At 44.7% G+C, this 25,646-nt stretch overlaps 1 pseudogene; it reads right to left on the bottom strand.

Annotated features, from left to right (window-relative positions):
- LOC123990351 lies at nucleotides 1–25,463 on the bottom strand (annotated as a pseudogene).
- Between the last annotated feature and the right edge of the window lie 183 nt (nucleotides 25,464–25,646).

The following is a 25,646-nucleotide window of genomic DNA, read 5'->3' as shown; positions in this document are numbered from 1 at the left end:
TTGATGCAGAATATTTTTTATTTAACCATATTTCCTTCATATGAAATACATTCAAATCAAATTCTCCTATCACACAGGAACTTTGCTTTTAGGACACAGCACACGCATTACAGATAACAGCACTTTGACTATGAAGATACAGCACCTGAAGTGTAAAGGCATCTTTCAAGTCCCTCAACTAAATAAAAACCCACTTTGGTTGTAGCCTACTCCAGTCCTTCAGCAGTACCAGGAACATAGGTGAAAATGGGAATGAACACACATTCAAAAGGTAAAACAGGACAGACACAGAGGAGAAAAGGAATGTTCTGCTGAACTTTACAGACATCCCCATGGTGACACAGAATCCTGACATCAGGGACTAAGTGGCCAATGGGATGCCAGTAAGGACTGTGCTGATGTCAGCGCTGCAGAAATGTATGGCGCAGTAACACAGCAGGTCTTCTCAACAGTCTATTGTTATGGAATGATGTGAACTGTTCAACACTAACACCAAACCAGAGATGGAGGATGGATGAAATAACTCAGAAGTAGGCAGAGGCTCTAAGCAGAGTACGGTATGGTAAATTACTGTAGTTATGGGTATGCGGTACACTGGACGAAGATTGAGTTTTCAGCATCTTGGTCCTGTCAGTGGAAGAAGAAGCCGGAGGTGGGGAATCCACCACGCCACAGACTCACAAACTTCAGCAAATCCTGGCACTCCAGGCTGTGAGATATAGACATATATTTATATATTTGACACACACGTGTAATAAGCCAGTCTTTAAATCTCTGTGGACATTAGTCCATTTACTTAAATCACACTGTAATCCCAATCAGGAAGGATGAAACACAAAGGAAAATGGGCCCTTCTCTAAGACGCAACCTTACATGTTATACATTCTAAACCTGCATGAGTGCCTGTGATCAAAAGTGTGGTTAAATTCTAACTCAAACCCAGTGTTTCATGTGGGTGAGGGCTGATGGACTAGCAGCTAAATCAGCAGAGGAAGTCATAAGCACAGTGATGTAGTCTCCAGGTCGAACATAACAAACCCCCTTCTTACCCTTGTGGCCATTACGAATGTATTCCAGTCATCCTTGTTAGCTGCCTTGCCAGGTTCTTTGAACTCAATCTTATTCCGCGAGAGAGCGAGAGAGAGAGAGAGAGAGCGCGAGAGCTTTCATTACAGTCATATGTTTAGTCAACCAATTAACAGGTCTGCCATCATACGTGGGTCTGCTAACTGCCTCCCTGAACACAAAACAGTCCTCTGGGTGTTGTGGGAGGCCAGTCAGTCCCTGCATCTCTGGATAGCACTGCATCTTTACGTACTATATACCAGGTTATATGCACCCGTGTCTTGTCAGTAATGTTATGACTGGTGCAGGCCTCTGAGAAAGCAGGAGTCAGCACCTCTGCTTTGCTTACCAGTACAGTATACACATGTATGCCATCAACTAGTTTAGGTTGAAGAACAAAATGGGGTTCATATGTACTTTTGTGAATCTATGCCAATTACAAGAACAACATGGCAATTATAAAATATTTAACTAAGGTCAAAGACTCTCCAACAATAAGCCCCCTCACACAGACACACCCAAGACTTTTCACACCCCTGGAGTAGATGGTACAGTCCTAGACACTGGGCTAATTCCATAGAGATGGGAGAGGGTAAGGTGCTCTGTAGGGGGTTTCTCCCACCCACCTGTGATAACGCAAGGCAGGTAGTGGATGCCGGTGTTGGCTGCCAGTAGAGAGGCATCGTAGGTGTCCCTCTCGTTGTTGGGCAGCACCTGCTCCACCCGCTGGTCTATGGACACCGTCAACACCCAGTCACGGATCTCCTCACGCTGGGCATCCTGGGATATGACAACATCAACAAGATCACAGCCTAGTGTCATCATAAGACCATAACAGGAAAGTCACACAACAGCAACATTACGCACCTCTTAAATAGTAATATGCTGGAGCTAAGCCAACAACGTCATGATATAGAGCTATCAAGCTGACACTGTCACAGGACAGTTATAACACAGCAACATTTCAGACCTGTCATAAGACATAATGACACAGCAAAGCAAACAATATCGACTTGTGCCTTACAGTGATGTGTAGCTTAGCAGGGACAGGAACCTCGGAGATGTCCGTGTCCTGGAAATCAGAGTGGTCCAGATTCCCTTCATCTATCCCCTGGAAATACCACAACAGGTATCAAGACAACATTCACTCATTATCTCATCTTCAAACATTCAAATTAAAACAATGGATACAGAAAATGTTTACAGTTACTCACTGTTTATATGATGAAATATAGATTGTCATCACTCATATAAGCTACGTGTGAAGTTTTTATGCTGACTGAAAAAGTCTGCAGATTTCGGTCAAGTTGAGGTGAAACCCCAAGGTAAAGCTGAGTGGGGACTCACATTAGACCGATCCAGGAAGTGGTTGAGGAAGATAAAGGACATGTTCTCCTAGCCCACAGCCTGTAGAGAGAATCAATTGTTCAGCGAGTTGGGAGAGATTGCCATTCTCCTAAATTATTTCATTTTTGTTCATTTCCCCCAAAAATGTAATTCTGAACATGGACGATGCGATGAGCTACTTCATACTGCTGCTTGAGCACAACATTATTCATAACACCTCCAGCGGCCCTACCAGGAGCACAGACTCTGATCAGAGTAGTTCCCAGGGGGCTCCAGCAACAACAACCCCCCCGCCTCCCGTGATTGGCCGAAGCTCATACGAGCAGTTCTCATACCCTGGCAGCCATGCCCGCCTTGTAGAAGGCCTTGTCAGCTGGGATAAACTCTGTGTGGCGCAGCAGGGAGATAGACAGCTTGGCAGCCACACTGACCTACAGAAAGATAGGGAGATGGGTGGAGAGGAGAGAGATCGGAAGTGAGTGTGTACCACAGCCAACACTATACAAAAAACATGCTTCCGAGTTGTCAAGTTAGCTGGAGGAACATTCTTGATACACACAGGAAACTGTTGAGCGTGAAAAACCCAGCAGCATTACAGTTCTTGACACTCAAAACTGTTGCTACTCATCAAAACCGCTTTGCCTTGGTTTCTCAAGTGTTGTTTGTATCGCTGGTCCACAATCTTCAAACCTACATGAATAGACAGACACACAATGCAGAAGGACATTCTACTCAAAAATGAATGAAAATAAAAGTATGCTGCCACTATCTAAAATATAAATTACACTTCCAGAAATGAGCCCATTAACACATTGGTAAAAATGTGTTAAATTATGTTAACATATTGGGCCATGTTTATAGCCTATGCATGGTCCATATTATCAGGTATGCAACTGATGCAGAAAAAAGCTAATAAATAGGCTGAAGCATGGGGTTGCCTATCTGCATTTACCCTATTGGCCTAATCATTAGCCAGATCCCAAATGTCATCTTTTAACTAGTTATTATCCTATTGATGAATTTTATGTCCCAAAAAAAGTTGCATAAAAACAACTGCCTACCTGTCAGGGTAAGTGAGTAAAACGTTCCAGGCCTGTACTTCTCACATAAACCACTTATGTCACCAGAGACATCAGTAAGAGATGATAGGTCTGGATTCACCTGTTCGGTCTATGTCAGGGAAAGAGCAGGTGTTCCTAACGATTGTTCATTTCAGTGTATATAAGAGTTGGTCAACCCCTTGGCAGCGCGTGGCACATTAGTGAGAGATCAGCAGCATCTGCTCAAAGAGTTGGTCAGCTTCTCACACGGCAAACAACAGAGACGACGAGACTATTAAAAAAATAAGCTCACTACTTTAAAACTGTCACTACATAGCAACTACACACAGAGACTATGCATTGGGCCTATACATGTGGTTGCTATACAGTACGTTGTGACCGGTCACGATCGTCTCCCGTCTCCCTCTGGACCTGTACTCATCAGCAGCAGCATTATGTCTCTCAGGTCGGCCCACATGCGGAAGGACTCAGCGCCGTCTCTACCTAACAGGCTCAGCAGGTCCAGGAACATCATCTTGTAGTTCTGGGGGTTGGCTGGGGCACCTTCTCCGCATCTCCCTCCTTGATCAGGTGGGCGGCGTACAAGTTCACACACACTTATCAAGAATCTTGTAATTCTACAAATATTAAAATGAAAAACAGTAATGGAATAAAACTGAAAACACAAAAATAAGGATGAAAAACAATGAAACTAAAGCAGGAGTGTTGATGGTAGAATCACTACCTGTTGAGGCGATCTCTATGCACTTCGCCCATTGGCCTCTCTCAGCATACATGTCCAGAGCTGCCATGACATCCACTCCTACCAGCTAGGATTAGAGAATATCACAAATTACTAATATGGTATACACTTACAGATTATTATTATTATTTTTTTAAACTATGGAAGCCTTTCAGCAGGTTTTACAAGGCAATGGAAGCCTCGTAATAGCTAGCATCCAGAAACTTTGAAACATGCTTTTAAAACTAGCCTGACGGTTACAAACACCCACATTATGAAGTCTTTGGTGCATTATGCAGACAATACACACAGAGTGACACGTCCTTCGAAATCTGCCATTCACGTTTCACAGGCAGGACTTTTTCCATCATCATTCAACTAGAGAAGTCAGAGCCACTGAGCCAGTCTAATGTGGCATAACAAAGAGAGCAAGGACTGGGAATATGGATCCATTTTGTTATTTCGCTCTTATTTCTGAGTGGATGGAACCTAGGCCACCATTTCAATGGTCTCCTCCCAATAGTAGGAGAGCAGAGAAAGAGGTGAGGAGGAGGCAGAGAGAGTTGAGGAATTAGAGGTGGGCACACTGACATGAAAGATATCTTACAGCACACCACCACACAATGATACTTCCCTTCCTGATTTTCTACTGAAAATATATATATATATTTTTATATCATTGGATACACATAATATTACAAGTTATTTGGTACTTGCTGAGTAAGTATTACTTAAAAATAGGCTTATTATTTGCAATACGTAGTTGCGTTAAATTGGAGCTACTCACCGAATCCTCTTTGCCTTAGTTTCTCAAAATGTTATTTCTATCGCTGGTCCACATAATCTTCAAACCTACATGGATGGATAAGACAGACACACAATGCAGAAGAAAAGTTAAATGGCCTTCATTGTCCTCTATTGTGTACTATAATGACTGTGTTCAGGAGCTGGAGTATAAGAAAGCGATGGAACCATGTAATACTCCCCAGATAGATAAATCACAGCACAAATCACAGTACTGTACTAAAAGGACGACAGTAATAAGTGGGAGCCTATGGAGCATCAGCAGCTCTCATTGTCTGAAGGAGTTAGTTCTGTTCTCCCTACAGACAGCCGTTGATTATATACACTTTATAAAGGCTCTGAAACAAACAGGGATGCTGAGAAAAAGCTAAGTCAAAACATGTACATTTGACAAACAATGTCTAATAAAATCGACTGACAAAATAAACAACTAGTTAGCTACTGTCGTTCACTCTGGATGAGATCCTAAATGACTAATGCAACATGCAGAATAGATGAAAGGAATCCAATCACATTCACTCAGTCTCCCTCCGTCTCTCTGGTTTTTAGGAGCAGCAGCAGCTGACTGATGTCTGTGAGGCCTCTGACTGACACACTGATTTCCCCTAGCTGTAGCCTAATGACAGAGGTGGTATTCTAACCGGATAGGCTTGTTGTCAGGGGCGACCAGGCAGCGTTGTAGACAGGCTCACCTTGGATCCAGCTCCTTGGCCACTCTCTTGGCTTTGTTCCATTCTTCTCCCTCGGTGAATGCATCTATGGCTTCCTTAATTAGGTCCAGGCTGAGGTACAGCTCAGCCGCCTGAGGAAAATAAAACATTTGGCATCAAAAAATAATGTTTGAAGGACGCCAGAGAATAAGGCATAAAACATGGGATGCCTTGTCTTTTTCTATCAACACACTCGCTTTCCGTTGGCAGAGCGGCCTCCACACCTTTAGATTGATGAAACCTGTTGCAGAATGTAGTTACGTCCCCTAAATCTTTTTCACATAATTTTTCTAAAAGAGATTATTTGACCTCACACATTTTGAAGGACTGAAAGATGAACATTCATACTGTATTTGTTCAAGACTAGCTATGAATAGGCACATAATGGTCCCGTCGAGGCAATCATTGACTGGACAACTGTCTTCCACACCCCATGTCAAATCAATATTAATAAACTTTCTAAAAAGCATGAAATTGCTGTAATTACTTCAATAGAATTTCCACATATCAGTTGACATACAGTAGCCTGAAACCATGCCTGTACAAAATAGCACTGAATTATCAATATCAAGAGGCCGTTAGTATTGAGGGAGCCACAGCAGGAAGTGTGCGGTGACTCACAGCACTGTACTTCCTGAGCTGGGTGAGGCGAGGGCCCACAGCGTGGATCACATCCACAGCCCTCTCCTGGGTCAGGAACTTGATGGCCAACTTAGCAGCCTGGGGGAAGTCACACACACAGGAAACATTGAGTCGCTACACTCACGGCCACAGACAGTGGCACAGAAATACACAGGAAATATGAAATGGCACGACTGTCCATCCAGGGCCACAGATAGAGGCTTGTCTCATAACCAAAAACACAAGTGACTCTACACCAGTCGGTTTTGTAAGGACAGCATGTGTGGGTTGTGTTATAGTGACATTCATTGTCAGTCCTGGGGCTCCATTGTGTACCTTCATCCAGCACTTCTCCACGAGGGGGGGGTCGTTAACCTTAACCGGGCGTACTCCCCAGACTGCTCCCATTCCCCAGACTGCTCCGCCCCTCCGTACACAGACAGAACACACGTCAGTAAGACATTTACATGTCCTCCTTGGCATTATGAATTAGATATAACTAAGACGCATTGGTGATTAACGGACCAGATGGAAGTGAAAGGAATAACAGAACTAGAACATAAGACTTGGAAGCCCATTCTAAGAACAGACAGAATACAGTACATGTCTGTCTGCGATTAAGGATTCAGGCTTCGAAGGCAAATACAAGAATACACAACGCACACTTCTCTCATTAAAATCCCATCTCTCTCCCTCTTCTCCCATGCGTTACAAACTCAACCCTTGTGATGTTATAAGACAGAGACAAGAGACAAAGTGAATGGCAACATGTGTTAGAGTGTTCTGGCTCTCAATTGAGCATGATTGACAGTATCAGAGGGCTGAATTACTCTCAATTAGGAACTGAACTAAAGACTGCAAAATAAATGTCTCTTCCTTACCCCCCCTTTCTTTATGACGGAGGCTTTGATCTTTTCCCACAAGTCATTAAAAGCAGGGAGCTGATGGTTGGAGACTAACGGAGGCCCTGCGTGTCTGCACTTTAATGAGCTGCTCATTATGGATTTAATTCAGGATAAAAATCTGCCAATGTTTAATAACGAATCATCCCAAAGCACATCTAGATTAATAACAGACCACGACACAAACTGTGTGTGTACATGAGTTTCTCCTTCTCTGTTAATGTGCAACGTTGAGAAACGTTTTCTCTGCCTCTCCAAAGCCACAAACAAACATATTAAAAATGGGATAATAACCAGGAAAAAGGACGGTAAAAACAGATGTTGTTGGAGTGAGTCTTGCTCACCGGGAGCCCTTCTTGGCAGCCTCCTTCTCGTACTCCTCTTGAAGGACGCTCAGCTTGTTGGGAAGGTACCCTTTACAGATCCGCACGGCATCACTCCACATCTCCGCGTCCTAAGACAAAAAAACACCAACAACAGCAGCACTCAGTACCAGGGGGCATCCAACTCTGAAGCATATCCAGCCAAACGAAGTGTGAATAATGGAATGAAAACATTACGGAGCATTACATTCTGTTGAACCTGTAGTGTTCTCTGTAAAGCTACCCCCAGACTTCTAGAACACAGGGAATAATGAATTGACTAGAATATGATCCCTCTGATTAAGAATGAAGGATCACTATATAATATATATAAATCACTGTGGCTTCTTGCATAAATTTTACCCTTTTTAAAAAAAATGACAGACATAATTCCTGATTTAAACCCCACTGAGGACAATCTGAGTCAAATGGTTTGATTCATTCACATCTCCAACGTCCTCTTTCAAACCAACCCCGTCAACTCGACTGTCAATTAAGAGTCTGGAGTGTCAGTTCTAACCAGTTCAAACAAAGACAGTCCCTTACTTTGTGTTACTTAAATGGCCAGCTCTGGCCTCAGCCTTGTGAAAGTCCTTCTGTTCAAAACCGAAATTTGCCTGGCCTACCAGCTCATCTGACACAGTGCCTGGGTCGTTGGCCCCCGCCACCCTCTGGGCTCTAACCCAGTCCTGGTTATGGACGTACCTGTAAGGGACACACCCGGCTAGGACTTAACCTCCCTCTTCATTTTGTTATAGCGTCAAGTTCAACTGTTTCATTGATCAAATTGAAGACAGCAAACACTCTCTAAAATACTTGATATTAACAGATTAATGCACTCCAGCTGATATCAACTAGACAACATGACTCATGATGTTATCTTCCAGTAGCACTAATAATGTAGGTCTCACCCTACACTCTCTACAGCAGAGATCAAATAGGCTCAGGGCTCCAGTTCCTCTACTAGCTGAAGAATGCGCAACTCCGTTCTCTGAATACGCTTACCTCACTAGGTAAGGATTATGGTTAGGGTTTAGGATAGGGACGTCCCAAGGATCTTGATTTGCACAGGCCCAATTGAATCTCAGTTTACGTAGTACGAGCAACGCGGAAGACGTCGGTGATTGTATTCACAAAGTTTTTATCAAAAGTATGAATTTCAGCACCCCACGCGCGGAAGGACAAACAAAGCAAACCACACGACCAGTTATCAAAAGTCAACTCCGCCTCGATACAAGTGAACGGGGCTGAACGTGCCTCAGCTACATGTTAGTGAGAGCTGAGCTCCCCTCCAACCAAACCTGCCTGCACCACATCTCACACACTTATTATAACCAATGTACAGAGAAGTGGAAGTTCTGAAAGGGCTGTGCTGGCACCGGCGCTCCGTTTGAAGTCTACTAAGGAAGGCTTGAAGCTCAGACTTCTGTGGGGGACACATGCCAGCACCTCTTGCTAGCTGGCGAAGAACTCCTCCTGATATACTTACATCAGCACCGCCTCTTTCTGGCTTCCCCGCTTTGATGAACTCTGTCTCGGCTTCGGTGAACTTGCCCTTGAAAAATGAAACATTATCACAGCTCAGTGCTCGGCGTTGGAGGGATTACTAATGCATGCGTGACATTTAATGCCTGCGGAAACAGCGCTCAGACACAAATTTGGGCCGTCAAAGGAGAATTTTTTGTATTAATCTCGGAGATGATGCAAGCTGCAGAGTAACCTTGAGTGTGTGATTGTTAGGATGAGGAGGAGTTGTGAGTGTGTTTGTATAAACTGTGGTATTATACCTGATCCTCCAACATTAAGGCGTTTTTCAGGTGGCTCTCAGGGATCGTGTTCTTGGTAGATAGACGAGCCAGTTCACAGGCAAAGTCAAAGGAGCTGAGAGGGGACAAGAGAAGAATCATGACCACATTCTACTGTACAGCACCAACAGACTCCTCGCATAGGAATGAATGGGGAAGGTCTTAACAGCTTGTGTCCTGTTGAATGCTTCAGACGATGAAATAAATGTTTTGAAATTCTAACTTGTTGGGCAATATAAAGCAGGCTTGGTATTGTGTCAATCACAGAACAGAAACATCAGATACTTCGTCAAGTACCTCCCAGTGATCAGAATTTAACTGCAGGGAGATTCTTCATCACTTTGTCAACGATATTGAAGAGCTTGAGGTTCCAGGCAGTACAGTAAAGTGTAGTCCAGTGCATTGGTCTACTCACCAGTCGTCTGCTGCAAAGCCGATGGAGGTCTCCAGCAGACCAAACTTGTTGAGCAGTTTGACGGCAGCCTCCCCTCCCAGACTCTTGGCCCACAGGTAGGCCACCTGCTTATGGGCACTGGCTGCTCACCCCCTACCACGCACGGAAGAGGAGCAGGAACTGATTAATATGCCAGAAGCTCCCACCATCAAATCACTTCACAGCACAGAGAAGAGCAAGAGAGAGTGAAACAGCTACATACAGAGAATTGGATACTGGAGCTCTTAATAAATTACTGTACAATTAAGTGTTAAATGAAGAGGATGTGCATTTATGTGCCTCTATATTGGACCAATGGTGGGCCAGAAAGGAGGGAGCAGAAGTAACACAGTTGCAGCCAGGTGAGGATGTGTTAGAGTGTGAGGAGAGCTCTTGCAGCGTAACACATCCACCCTGTGCTACTGCTGCTCTGTCTGTTAGCACAGACCACTGTCTTTGATACAGGCCAAGCCAGGGATGTTACAGTCACACCATCCTGCTGTTGACAAACACTCACCGTAATCATGGACTCTCAGGTCAACTTTGTTAGTGGTGTGGACACGTACCTTGTAGGCCTCCTCCCACATGTCGTTGACACTACATGTTGACTGCAGCCTTCCACTCCTGGCCCTCCATATAGTGGTACTCTGCTTCTGAAAACCTGGACTCTGTCCCCAACTCTTGGGATAGGGAACTCAGGCTTAACCTGATTAATCTAAATCACCTTGAGCCTTTCTCATAAGAATTTTTCAGAATACCCATAAGATGTTTATATTTTCTCTTTGGGCAGCGCCCCCTATCGCTGACCTTGGCCAGGTGAGTGTCAGCCAGTAGGTCTGGGAGATGTTTGGCCACCAGGCGAATCACGTCGTCAACATTTTATTCTTCTTATACATAGCGATGGCCAGGTCCGGCTTCTCCACTGTCGCAAACAGCCTGCCGATATTCTAGGCACACACACAATTGCATTGCTGTGCATGGAGATTAAGAATTACTCAATCTCTGAATACATAAACTGCAAATTAGGTATCAGAAGAAAATAGAATTTCACCTCAAAAAAATGATGAATGAAAATCATGAAAATGATGAATGTTGTTGCACATTTCTCACAGGCGAGATCAATAAGCGAGGCAAGTATTGAGATGACACAGAGTTGGGGGCACATGGTGACATATTGACTTTGTGGCAGGCTTGCAGTGTGAGGGACATTACTCTGTCTAATATGGAAAGACACAGGCTCCTTTTGAGGCAGATAAACTGGAGGTCGACACAACACAGCATAGACCTTATTAAAGTCCAATTTGCTATCAGTGCACGGCAAATTAACACTTTTGTTTGTCAATCTGTTGTAGTCGAACCTTGACCTGAACTGCAACTGACAATTTTCTGGATGTGAGTGAAATATAAGCAGGGCACTATAACCCAATGTTGGAAAACTTTGCCTTTGATGAATTTGGCAGCAGGGTTGTGGTCGATACGGGTGTAAAACAGAGGGTAATGAATGATAGGGAGGGAGAGAGGAAAAAGAGAGGGAGTGGAAATTACTTAAAATATTTTTCATTGTCACATACACAGGATAGGTGCAGTGAAATGTGTTGTTCTACAGGGTCATGAGAGAGGTTACCTGTCTGTCTCCTTGTATTTCCCCTCTCTCCCCAGGTCCTGGGCTCGGCTGACGTACAGAGCCGACACGTCCTCCGGGTCATACATTTCGCTGCCAGCTAGGACACAATGAGTGTGTGCGAGTACTGGTTCCCCGTGTACATAGCCCATTAGATGTATGCATTGTGTTATTATATTTATATCGCTGGAGTATTTCTCCAGTCTTATCCTGCTTCTTGTGTGAATTCAAGTATGCTCCCTCTTATTCTCGCTCTCGGAAGAACGGAACACAGGGACCATGCCTCAGGACTACCTGGCCTAATGACTCCTTGCTGTCCCCAGTCCACCTGGTCGTGCTGCTGTTCCAGTTTCAACTGTTCTGCCTGTGGCTATGGAACCTTGACCTGTTCACCGGATGTGGTACCTTGTTCCGGACCTGCTGTTTTCTAACTCTCTCCTACCCCACCTGCTGTCTAACTCCGCTATGGAAAGCTAACTGACATTTACTCCTGAGGTGCTGACCTGTTGCACCATCTACAACCACTGTGATTATTATTTGACCCTGCTGGTCATTTATGAACTTTTGAACATCTTGGCCATGTACTGTTATAATCTCCACCCGGCACAGCCAGAAGAAGACTGGCCAACCCTCAGAGCCTGGTTCCTCTCTAGGTTTATTCCTAGGTTGCTGCGTTTCTAGGGAGTTTTTCCTAGCCACCGTGCTTCTACATCTGCATTGCTTGCTGTTTGGGGTTTTAGGCTGGGTTTCTGTATAGCACTTTGTGACATTGACTGATGTAAATAGGGCTTTATAAATAATTTTGATTAATTGATATAAGCTTTTATATTTTTTGTATCTCTGCGTTACTGGGAAGGGCCTGTAAGTAAGCATTTCACTGTTAATCCACACCTGTTGTTTACAAAGTGGGTGACAATTTGTGTGTCTAGCCAGATCACTAACTCACTTTAATTCCCACCATAATTCACTCTGAATCCCACTTTAAAAGAACACACAGGCCTGCTACAACTAAACATAGAAAGCACAGCAGTGTTTCCCATTTCAATCAACCCCCTGGCATTTGAAACTGGGCGAGCCAGATGACGAGATGGGTCATTGAGGAGGACACATACCTTATGAGCCTGCTCCCACCCACCGTGAACATGTCAATGGCATCTTTGATGTGGTCTCTCTTCACAAACAGGGGCTCTGCAACCTGGGTTCCCACAGAGAGAGAGATGGGTGAATTTCTGTGGATTCCAGCTCTCAAAGCACTGCATCGATACTTTAATTAAATTCAGCAAACACGCTGCTCACGTAGCACAGAGGCAGCATGGAGCCTGGTCTGGAAAAAAGCAGACATCGCCAGCTGCCAGGTTGCTAGGCCCCTGACTCATCAGAACAGTTGGAATGAGGCTGCGGTCATCTCCTCCCCTCCCGCTCTCTCCATCACTCTGCCCTCTAATCTCACACTCCTGGCTGGAGGCGTAGTACTGGGCTATCTTCAGGTAGTACTTCCCTCCTGACCGGTCTTCCTGTAACTCCAGGATATGGACCGCCTTCCACTGGCGAGCGCCTACAGCTGCCTCAATGGTCTTCGAGGAACAACTATGATAGAGAGATAACAAAGGGGTAGGAGAGGAGGGGGGAGAGCAATGGGGTCGATGAAGCGTTTGCACCAATGAAGGACATTGAACTAATCAAATACAATACAAAGCAACCTTATTCATCCCCATGGAGAAACTAATAGGCTACGCCCAGCCAAGGAGCAATTAAGACTAGGTGGCTCTACCCTATGTCAGGATCCTGTCAAAGTACTCCACAGATCCACTTTTACTGGTAATTTCTTTATTTGATTCCTATGCGTTGAATCCCAGCAGTATGTGATTAGTAGGAGATGGAGCTTTACTGAGGCCCATTTTGCCAGTCAGTCAGACCACCACAGTATTAACAGAGGGCCAGCCATCCAATTAGCATCCAGTGTTCTATCTACAGCAGCCTACCCTGGGGACTGAAGTCCTGGCACTGCCTAATGAACAATACCTCCATTTGATTAGAGGAAATTAATCATTCACTTCACTTTATAAACAAACCCCTCACGCCAGCTCCTCCTGTTTCCCACTCCTTTCATCTCTTTCCTTCTCTCTATATCACTCCCTCCCTGGTTGGATTAACTTATGGGAAGACAGCAGAGCTGACTCACCCAGCCTCGATGTAATGGTTGATTGCAGCGTCCATTTGTTTCTGCTGGACCAGGTAGTCTACCCAGTCCTCCTCCAGCTTTACCACGTCAGTTGGGAAGGAAACACGAAGCCAGCTCCACAACTACCCTCAGGGAAAGACGTCCCAGTTACATTCACATCAATATAGTTTGCAATTAACTCTCTAAACCAGTATAAAACCCACCATCAAGATTGGTCCATTTACTAAAGAGCTAATACATAACACTACCCAATAGGTGATGTTAATGAATATGTTAACCTCCACCTGCTGTGTCAGGCCAACCTTTCCGGAAGGTGTGGTCCTTGTGGTAGCAGTCCAGAACCCTCTGGTGGTTCCTGATCTTCTCAAACAGATCTCCTCCCTGATGATAGGGGAGAGAAAAGTTCATTAGTTTCAGTTCAACTTCCTCCCTCTCATTTAATCACTTAGAGCATCTCAGGACCTCTGGTCCATAACCAGATGGTTCAAGAGCAGAGAGAGAGAGACACAGAAACAGAGAGAAACTCAGAAAAGTGGACAGAGCGAGAGAGAAAGATTGAGGAGAGAAACAGAAAACAGAGGGCTGACTAACATCCCTCCCAGCACATCCTTTATTAAGACCCACAGAGACACCTTCCCTGACATCTGTTCTGAGGAGTCACCCATGGCCCAGAGTAAGATCTTAATCAGCACTGAGACTCAGGGTGTACACAGAGCTAGAACACTGCACATCTGTCTCTCTCTGCACCAACTTCTGCTGCCTCACAAAAGACAAGCCCACTTATCCATCACACACAAATCACATTGCTAGACAATCAAGCCGAGTCCCTCAGAACTTCTCCATCAGGAACACCGGAGAAGGGATCTAAACAACCACTAATCTCATCTCATGAACTTCTCCTCTGTTGCCATGTTGTCTTGAAGAGGCCTAGTGTAATGTTAACGGCAGCCATTGAGTTTGCTGTGTGACTTTGCAGTGGTCATGACACCCACCCTCTCATAGAACTCTCCCTTGATGAGGGCAGCAGCGATTCTACTGAGGATGTCACTGTTGGAGACCAGCTCCTCACGGCCAAATTGGGCGGCCTTGACTGGTAGGCCCACCTTGAGGTAGAGGTTGACGACGCCCATGAAGTCCTCCTCCCCCTCTTTGACCTCGCCAACCTTCTCATACTGGTTGGTCTCCATCAGCCACTGGTAGTAGCTGTGACGCAGGTTGTTCAGCTCTGGGAAGACAGAGACTATGTCCTGAGGACTGGCTACTCCACAGTCTCTTAGTACTGGTTTACCTTGACTTCAGCGATGCAGTCGTCCCACATGTGAAGCTCCTGATACATCTCCAGCACCTCCTCAATGGCATTGTACAGAGCACACCACACTTAACTATACATGATGCTGGGAGTCTCTGAAAGTCTCAGACCAAACTCTCCAGATTCATGTTCTCTTACCGGCTCCATATAGTACAACTCTGCCAGCTTGTAGTTCTTATCCAGCATGGCAAGGCGTGCTTTGACTTGGTAGAACTCTGTACCATCACCACCCTGGAGATTAGACTAGTGTCACATACAGGTAATATCAACTAAATATCAACTAAATGGAATGTCCTTTCTAGCAGACTGGTGCAGACTTATGCATTAGCAAGCAGACCACTGCAAAAATGGCTAACAGGTGTGTGTGTGTGATAAGCATTACTGGGGTTTAGTAACTCAGCGGAGTTGAGTGACGTAATGGATTGAATGAAAGGCCTGGCCAGCCAGGGAGCAGCTGAGCAGACAGGGGTGCCAGGCTGGGAGGGGGGGTGCTAGTGTGGCTGCTGCCCACACTCCAGGGGCCAGAGAGACCCACACAGGGGCCCCAACTGACACCCAGGGCTCAGCCTTGTAGCCCCCAGATGGAACACCTGGATTGGGTTTCCTCCAACAGAGCATTCAAGTGGACCCAAACTAGAGCCTCCAACACTACTAAGGGGAGAGACCAACACACACCACAATACGTACATATTGGTCAACGATATTGTTAGTCTCGTTCAGAAAGCGAACTTGAGACATCCCCCAAGGCAGCAAAGCACCTAAAAGAAACACAAAAATGGCTTAAGGGACAATGAGGGTTCAGCTAAATCAAATGTTTACAGATAAACGTTTAAACCTCTAAAACAACAGCCTTAACCCTGGCGCTGGAGCATGGCTAAACACAAGAACGTTTCAATGGCTTTAACCTGGGCCGGCTGTATTACCAGCTCTTTCAGAGAAGTTGCATCACGCTAAAAAGCTGCGCTCGCCATCTTATTAGCAAACCACACTCCATTTACATTCTCCTCTCCGGACAAAACTTTTTCCTGCAATTATGCAAATCAAACTACATACATAACGAAATCTCGCCGCATTATTGATGCCATGCTACGGTGAAATCTAACGTTCACCCCCCAAAAATAGAAGGAAAATGCCTATAAAAAAAGGGGAAAATTACAAAAACTTGCTCTAGTGGTGCTTGCTTAAGCAAAATGTCCTATTAAGAGAGAGACTTCTCTACATGAGTATTACAGAGTCAACTCAGCTCTGGATGAGCTGCTTGGCTTTTTACTATTTCTGCCCCCAGTCACACACACAGCTCAGAAAACCACTGAGGGGAGGGGCTGCTCTAAGCTAAACATCTTCACAGGAGACAAGTCACTTTTCACAACTTAAAACGGGGGAGAGGTATAGAAAAGACTGCATTAGAAGATAAGCCTAGTGTTGCTGAGTACCCTTGGGGGACACACAATGGCATGTATGGAGAGTGTGCGTGTGTGTGGGGCCCCCAACTGTGCTGACCTCTCTGCGATGTGGAGCTGGCGGGCCTCCAGGGACAGTTTGCTCAGAGTCTTCCACTGAGGACATCTCCAGAGTCTCCAGGAACGCTGTGGCTCTGAGGAAGACACACACACGTGAGTCACACAGCAGGACGATCCCCAGTGATAACACACAGCAGGAGAGAGCCACAAAGAATACAAGTAAAAACAAATTCAACAGAATCACATTATTTTTTGAAGCTATACGGTGACAGTTCGACCAACCCCCCAAAAAAATGAAAAAAAAAAAATGAAAAAAATATGCTGGTTGTTGAAATAGACTTCATACACTTCAAATAGGGGACATGGTATTTATTTCCAAATGGGTGGAATGCACACTGAAATAGTTGCATATTAAACCCACAAATTCCACCCTCACATGGATGTTGCACAATGTGGGATCTAATCAAAACCAATTCAGAAACAAGTATAGTAATAATCTCTTGACACTAGCTGCCATTTTCATGCACTGCAAAAAACCCACTGCCTTCTTCAGGGATGCAAACTTGTAAGGGGCCAAAAAGGTGACTTTCTTCTTCACTGAAACGTGCAAAAAATAAATCCCTGCTAGGAGGAAATGCAGGTTTTAAACAAAGAATGTATCTACATGATCAGTCTCTGTGCGTAAAAGAGGTTCACGTGAACCGAACACACAGCATAAAAATGAAAAGAGAGCAATCCAATGTTATTTGTTGCCAAGACTTTACTGCAAATGGCACTCAAGTCTTGAGAAAATAAACAATACACTAATATTGCAGTTAACCATGACAGCCTTAATAATAGAATGCGTGTGACCACACATAAATACTGCACTCTGGGAAAAAACATCTTAAAGTAGAAATATAATCAGAGGCATTGTATTTTTGCTCTATTATAGTGGCCAGTATGGACATTGATCAAGTGCACATGGCTACATGTGTGCAAAAATAACTTACACAGAGTATAAAAAAAGTATAACTACCCCCTCACTCACATGTCTTACTGTCAAGTTCAACACAACAAAAACAATATATTTGGGCTACACTGCACATTATTACATTGAACACTTTCTGCCTGTGGACATCTGTTCTATAATGTGCCAGAAAAAGTGAGAAAAATGGAAAGTGTGTGGTGTTCCATTCACCAAGTGGCACCCAGATTAAAACAGGCCCAGCTCCATCTGATCCCTGAATCCACTTGTTTAACAAGCATTTTCACCTAATTTCATTCTGAAAATTAACCACTACTGTAGAGGGAAAACATGTGTTAACAGATAGTGGTTAGTTCGTTAACTAGTTAAAATTCACACAGATTGCCAGGGTCCAGTAAGCAACTAATGTGTTATAATATGAGGAAAGGCAAGGAGTCGTATACCAGTTAATAATGTAACGACCCTGGGTTTATAAACGCGGATATCGACGACTCTGCCGCTTGAACATGCTTTTGGGGCACAGTCGAGAGCGCGCTGGACCTCGGGCTAGAAGGTCGAGGGTTCCAGACCTGCTGTTTCATTCCAATACTATAGCGAATTGGTTAGGTCACTAATGTTAGCTCATCTGATGTTGTAACGTTATCTGTCTGACTTTATTAGCAAGCTAATTTTTACACCATAAACTCAATTATTTGATCAGATAAATTGGCTAACATTGCTCAACATTTCTCTGGCTACGGTGAATTCGATCCAGCTTGCAAGATACTTAACTATGGGAATACTTGTTTAATCACACTTTCTCCCTCACCTCAAACTTTCCAAATGCCAGTAGTTTTTCGGCTACAGCTCATGCATGAGTACGCTTCATCACCTTCTCACCCCCGTCCCGGTGGTCAGGCTTCTCACGTTACCTCTTCGTTGTCGTTCAGGGGACGCGCTGGTTTAACTGACAAGCTGCATTTCCAGAGGCGCGCTGATGCAGTAACTAGTAAATTGGTTGTATCTACTTCCTTCAGTTGCGTACTACGCTGGCTGCGTTCTGTTGCTATGTGAACGATTGGCTGAGCCTTGGATACAGCAGCCAGTATTTCTCAAAACGCGCAACACTCGTTCGCTTACAGCCAGTAGTGATCCGAGATGCTAAATTAGCCCTATTCTCAGCCCTTATAGCTCTGCATTCCGAGGCCTAATCAAATATTTAACCTTTATTTAACTAGGCAAGTCAGTCAAGAACAAATTCTTATTTAGGCCTACCCCGGATAAACCCGAAACAGGACGACGCTGGGCCAACTGTGCGTTGCCCTATGGGACTCCCAATCACGGACGGTTGCGATAGCCTGGAAATCTAACCAGGTTCTGTAGTGACGCCTCTAGCACTGAGATACAGTGCCTTAGACCTCCGCGCCACTCTGTGGAGGACAATGAGAACACAGGCATTAGGAATAGGCCTCCTGAGTGGTGCAGTGGTCTAAGGCACTGCAACGCAATGCTAGCTGTGCCACTAGAGATCCTGGCTCGAGTCCAGGAGACCCATGGGGCAGCGCACAATTGGCCCAGCGTCGTCTGAGTTAGGGAAGGGTTTGGCAGGCAGGGATGTCCTTGTCACATCATGCACTAGCGACTCCTGTGGCGGACAGGGCACAGTGCACGCTGACACGGTTGTCAGGTGTATAATGTTTTCGCAGACACGGCTGGCTTCCGGGTTAAGTGGGCATTGTGTCAAGAAGCGGTGTGGCTTGGTTGGGTTGTGTTTCGGAGGACACACGGGTCTCAACCTTCGCCGAGTCCGAACTGGATGAGACAAGACTAACTACCAATTGGATACCACAAAACTAGGGAGAAAAAGGGGTAAACATTTTTTTGTTGTTAAAGGAATGAATGTTTCTGAATGGCTGGGGGGGGTAAAAAGAAGACCAGCTCACAGTCGGTCACATTGGGTTGAAGTGGGTACTAAACTTCACAGTCTGGTCTATAAATAGAAAGTAGTGGAGTCAGCCCAGCCCATGAGGTGACGCTAGGCCTTGCCAGCTGGCCTACTGTGAGGGAACAGTAGCACATGAGTTGGCCAGGACCTCCCTCTCTCACCCTGAGGGGGGACATGGTGGCTTTCTCTGGGCTGTCGATGTTGTAACACACACACAGGTCACCTCTGTTCTTGCCCACCACTACGTCACTGCCAGGAACCCACTGCAAGTAGGAGCAGAAACTCAACACTGGGGTTTTAATGCTGCTCTCAGCGTCATACAGGTGGAGCTGAGGGAGGGGGAGAGGACAGTGATGCAAGGAATCAAAGAAACTCAAATCAGCAGTAATGCACCTTTCAAAACTAGAAATCAAGGTCTACTGGGTCCTTTACAACAAATTCTAAACCATAGCAAAACATCCCTTGAGTGTACAAAACATTGTGAACACCTTTCCAAGACAGCTTTCTCCTGGATTCACCTGGTCAGTCTATGATCCAGTATTGATGTCACTTGTTAAATCCACTTCTATCAGCGTAGATGAAGGGGAGACAGGTCAAAGAAGGATTTTTAAGCCTTGAGACATGGATTGTGTTTGTGTGCCATTCAGAGAGTGAATGGGCAAGACAAAATATTTGCCTTTGAACAGGGTACGGTAGTTGGTGCCAGGTGCATACGTTTGCGTCAAGAACTGCAATGGTGCTGGGTTTTTCACGTTCAACAGTTTCCCATGTGTATCATAGTTCACTATCCAAAGGACATCCAGCCAACTTGACACGACTGTGGGAAGCATTGGAGTCAACATGGGCAAGCATCTCTGTGAAACGCTTTCGACACCTTGTAGAGTCCATACACCAACGACTTGGGCTGTTCTGAGGGAAACTCAATATTAGGAAGGTGTTCTTAATAGTTTTTTTTACACCATGTATGAGTAGAATTTGTCACTTCTCAGTCAGAAGCTCCCAAAGGGATTCCCAATTAAAATGGTTGTCATCCTTTGCCCAAGAGAGAGCACATCAAACAGGCATAGCTCTAGGCAGCCCGTTACTTTGAGCTGCGGCCTCACCCGCAGCTTCTTGTACCTGTAAAGCAGCTTGCGCCCCATCTAGCTGTGCTCCAACAAGTCAGTCTTGGAGTCATGGCTGATGGTTCCCAGGTTGTAACCGCCAGCCAAATCCACTGTGAGTGGGAAGGAGAAGATTACCTGAGCTGTGCCTGTAGGGCATAGTATCAATCAATGACGGGCGGCTGAGGGAGAGAGAAAACATTCAACTCCAGAGTGATTGAACTAAGGGGAGAGGTGGTGTATCACGTTTAAAGCCACATTATATATCTATCCATCTGCTAGAGACAAGAGATAAATGAAAGATATGTTGTGACTGATGGGCTAACAGAACAAAGACATAATGAAATATGAATACGGCAATGTTCACAGTCAGCATCCATCCACTCGAACAAACACATCTATGATTCTCTCATAAATCATTTGACAGAGGCCTGGCATTGCCTCTCCTTTTATTCTGTAATTAAGCTTCCGAGAAACATGGCTAAAAAAGCATTTTCCAATTTACACTTTCAGAGCAGGTTAAGTACACAACCGACAATGCGAGGGAGGGAAAAATAAATAACTGCGCCTGTCATTCAAGGGGGAGAAATAAATTGCATGGAGGTTGCTTCTCATTTTCACCACCTAAAAATAAAAAACAGCTCGGCAGCCGACAGAAGGACATCCCTGGACTTAATTAGCACAGGAAGTGGACCGGGCAGATGGTGCTCAGCTCAGCGCTGCTTGGGCGGTGATTCAGACTTAACACAGCCGCTCGCCACCTCGCATGTCCGGACCGCCGTGGGGTCAACACCTAATTGAAAGGCATCGTTCTCAGAAAGTGGCATATGCCCGTTTGTTTCAGTATCTCTCTGTACTGGACCTCACAGGGCCCGGCGTCTCAGGCTGCTCCAGGGAAGAGAGGGAAGAGGGGGAGGGGTGTTGGCACGCTACAATCAAACGGTCGTTTACCTAATCAATACCTAAAGCAACGTGGGGGCCAGGTTGCTCGAAGCAGCACCTGCCTGCCTCCACATGAATGGGGATCATTCATCACAAAAAGGGGCAAGTCAGCGTCTTTGTGTGTTAGACACTATCTACAATAAGAGTGGAGTGGCGGGCTGGGCTGGAACTGGGGCTGATAGTGAAGGTTGCAAGTTTAGCAGTTACTTCACACGGGCAAGTTGGCTGCAAATCACTTCAATAGATAGTAATAGCAGAGATAAAATAATCTATTTTACACTTCTGGAAATACAAAAGTCCATGTATTTTTGGCCTGAGAATTAAAGTTAGTCAACAAGCACCCCAGTCAACCTTGGCTTAACCTGAAAAAATATATTTCTGCAGCACAGAAGTCATGATTTTATGTCCTCGGTCTCAGGGAGCATACTCTCTGCATCATACATATTCATAGCATCACCTTCCACAAACACACTTACCAATGGCAATGGTCTTGATGTCAATCAGGTAGGCTAACTTGTTGCTGTCTTCAACTCCATTCTGTTTGCGCTCATTGAGACACACACTAGAGATGCAGACAGTGTGAGGCAGAAAGATCAGGGAGCTCAGGAAGAATGTTAATACCAGCCTGAACCTCCAAACATTAGCACAGAAGTAACTCCAATCTGACAATCTTGACAGCCTAAATACAGTAGGATGGATTTGTAATGACTAACTTTGTCCACTGAAAACTGTCTTGACAGCTCTATGCAAAAGACTTATCCTTCTTATTCATTCAAACTAAGTATGCCTTACTGTCATGTACAACCAAAGCTCAACACTACAACCTAGTGACCATTTTTAACATTACTGTAGTAGATTGGAAAAAAGGTATATGGCTGTGCTAGTAAGTGATTAGAAAATTCATAAACTGCTTTCTATTATATAATATGCATTAGAAGAAAAATGGGTGAACACCAACCAGATGAGATGTGGGTTCATGAACTCAGTTCTCACTGATCCCAGGATGTTGTTGCTGCCGTACTCCACCAGCATCAGTGCCCCAGTGTTGCAAATCATACACAGCTGACAACACATCACAGTCAGCAGCTGACTCCCTACTCTGAGACAATTCAGAATTCCCATGTTGAAGAAGCAATGACAGGCAGTTAACAGGTGCATGACAGGTATTTTCTTATTCATAAGTTGGGATAGCAGTGGCTGAAAACTCCTCACAATAGCACATAAAAACTGCAGACAAAGCTAAAACTGGGAATTGTACCATTTCATTTTCAAAGAAGAATTTCTCATTCCCCCTGGAGCCCTGCCATCTTCAACATCAGCACTCCAGCATAGGAAGGCTCCTTAAACTCACAATTAACCAGATATTAACAAACTGAATCCTGACAGCCCTCAAACTTGTTATTATAACATTTTAAAACAGGTCCTTGGAACTTCATCCATAACCATTGGTTACACGGTTATTGTTCCAGCTGTAATGTTGAGACTTCGCATAGAGGGGACGGTGGCCTACAATAGACACCAGTCAGCGAGGGCAATTAAATGTATTTTATAGTACTTAGTGTTTTAGCTTTTTATGGCTGCAGGGGCAGTATTGAGTAGCTTGGATGAAAAGGTGCCCATTGTAAACGGCCAGCTCCTCAGTCTCAGTTGCTAATATATGCATATTATTATTAGTATTGGATAGAAAACACTAAAGTTTCCAAAACTGTCAAAATATTGTGTGTGAGTATAACAGAACTGATATGGCAGGTTAAACCCTGAGGAAAATCAAAACAGGAAGTGGCTTCTATTTTGAAAACTCCATGTTCCATAGCCTCCCTTTGCTGGATTTAAAGGGATATGAACCAGATTCCTTTTCCTATCGCTTCCTCAAGGTGTCAGTCTTCGACAGTTTCAGGCTTTTATTTTGAAAAAATGAACCAGAACGATAACATCGCGTCAAATGGTCACTTGAGTTTTGCTCGCGCAACAGAATTTGGACAGCCATTGTTTTCCCCTCTCCTACTGTGAAAGACATTTGCGGTTGATATATTATCGATTATTACCCAAGGATTGATTATAAAAAACATTTGACATGTTTCTGTGGACATTATGGAAACGATTTGGAATTTGTCTGCGTTGTTTTGATTGCTCTTTCCTGTGGATTTCTGAACATAACGCGACAAACAAACGGAGGTATTTTAGATATAAAAATCATCTTTATGGAACAAACGGAACATTTGTTGTGTAACTGGGAGTTTCGTGAGTGAAAACATCCGAAGATCAAAGGTAAATGATTCATTTGATTGCTTTTCTGATTTTCGTGACCAAGCTTCCTGATGCTAAGTGTACTTAATGTTTTGTCGTGCGATCGATAAACTTAGAAACGCTTGGATTGCTTTCATTGAAAAGCATAATTTCAAAATCTGACCCGTCAGGTGGATTGACAAAAGGCTAAACTGTGTTTTCCTATACTGCACTTGTGATTTCATGAATATAAATATTTGTAGTAATATTTATTGAATGTAGCACAATGCTATTCAGCGGTTGTTGATGACACTTATCCCGATATCGGGATTGCAGCCATAACAAGTTAAATCTTCCAACTGCTCACTTCAAATTCTAGGTCTGCAATACCACACGAGTGGAGGCAAGTAAATAAATAACTATAGTGAAAGATTAGCATCAATTCCAATATAAAATAACCCCATATCCATCTGCCAGTGAATGGCCAGACTGTCATACCTCACTCAGGTTGTTGGAGGACAAGTCTCCCAGCAGCAGGGTATCAGAGGTGTGGGCCACCAGGTAGCGGTCCTTCCTCATGATCTTCACCTCGTCTATCTCATGGCCGTAGTGGGATTTCAGCACAACCTGCAATCCCTGTGGACAGGTTCTTTACAATCACCTGGAGAGACAATGTTCAGTTAGATAGACTGAGTCACAAACCAACTGACAAAGGCGTAGAGAGGAATTGGCAGTCGCAGGTTTAGAACTACTGAGTTTATTAAAGCTCTCTCTCTCTATCTAAATAAATGCGGAACGAGACCTAAAGTGCAAAATAAAGTTCAGGAAATAAGAGAGATTCCTCTCAGGAAAACAAGCAATATTTACAATGACTGACAAGACAAATGACAGAGGGAGTATATACACACACACACACACACACACACACACACACACACACACACACACACACACACACACACACACACACACACACACACACACACACACACACACACACACACACACACACACACACACACACACACACACACACACACACACACACACACACACACACAGTGATAGCGTGGGGATTGGAACCAGGTGTGTGTAATGATGACGAGACCGGGGTTGATGAGTGAAGGGCATTTGCCAGCAGCAAGAAGGCCTGCAACGCCGAACGCCTGAGTTGGACAGGAGGGGGAGCCAAAGCGAAGACTGGTGTGACACCCGCAAGGAATTTTGTGACATGGCTAAGAACTGTTGAGTCCACAGAGGGTGATGTGAAAAGCGGTGAAGGCGGTGAATATCAAAATGTACCTGACTCAGTCCCTCATAAGTCATCTCAAATTTGTTCTTGTAGATGCTCCTCCAAAGGCAGCAGAAAAACTGTTCCACACAGTGTACTCTGAACACAGGGATTGACAAAAACACGTTCATTAAGTTTAATTTACAAAAAGCTGTGAAAGGCAACGTGTAGCCTCCTTTCTACAGTACTTTCAGAGCAAAATCAATTATGGCATGGGGTGTGCGTAACAGGTGTGTTCGTACGTGTATGGTTACTAACTGCACAGAGGCGTGAGCCGTCCTTCTTCCAGGCCAAGGCAGTGATGGTGTACAGGTTTGAAATCTCTTTGGGGGATGCTTCGTCCCATGCTCCTTTCAGAGGACCCCAGTTGAAGACTTTGAACAAAACCATTTATCACCCAGAAGAACTTCCCAGCAATGTAAGATACTGTATGAGGTTGTATTATCATGCTTATTACCTGAATAATGATGTATCAAAATGAAGACTGACCGGTAATAGCTACCGATGACCACAGACTGTCCACCGGGGCTGGTGGCCACAGTGAACTCTTTCTCAGCGTGTCCTCGGCTGTAGTCAAAAGTCTGCTGAATGTGACCTTCCCTGCCATAGGCCACTATTTTCTTGTCACATCCAGCCACTATGACGCTGTTGGCTCCCCATCCCAGGGCATATGGTTTGGCAAGGGTGGGTCAACAATTTACCCTGCAAAAAGATGAGACATGCAGATCAATACACAACATGCATCAATGCACATCTACCTGATACGATTTCAACTGTGATCCAGAGACAG

The sequence above is a fragment of the Oncorhynchus gorbuscha genome, linkage group LG12 (assembly GCF_021184085.1).
Source record: "Oncorhynchus gorbuscha isolate QuinsamMale2020 ecotype Even-year linkage group LG12, OgorEven_v1.0, whole genome shotgun sequence".
NCBI lineage: Eukaryota > Metazoa > Chordata > Actinopteri > Salmoniformes > Salmonidae > Oncorhynchus > Oncorhynchus gorbuscha.
Note: the sequence above shows the minus strand (reverse complement) of the source record. Positions and strands in the feature narration are given on the sequence as shown.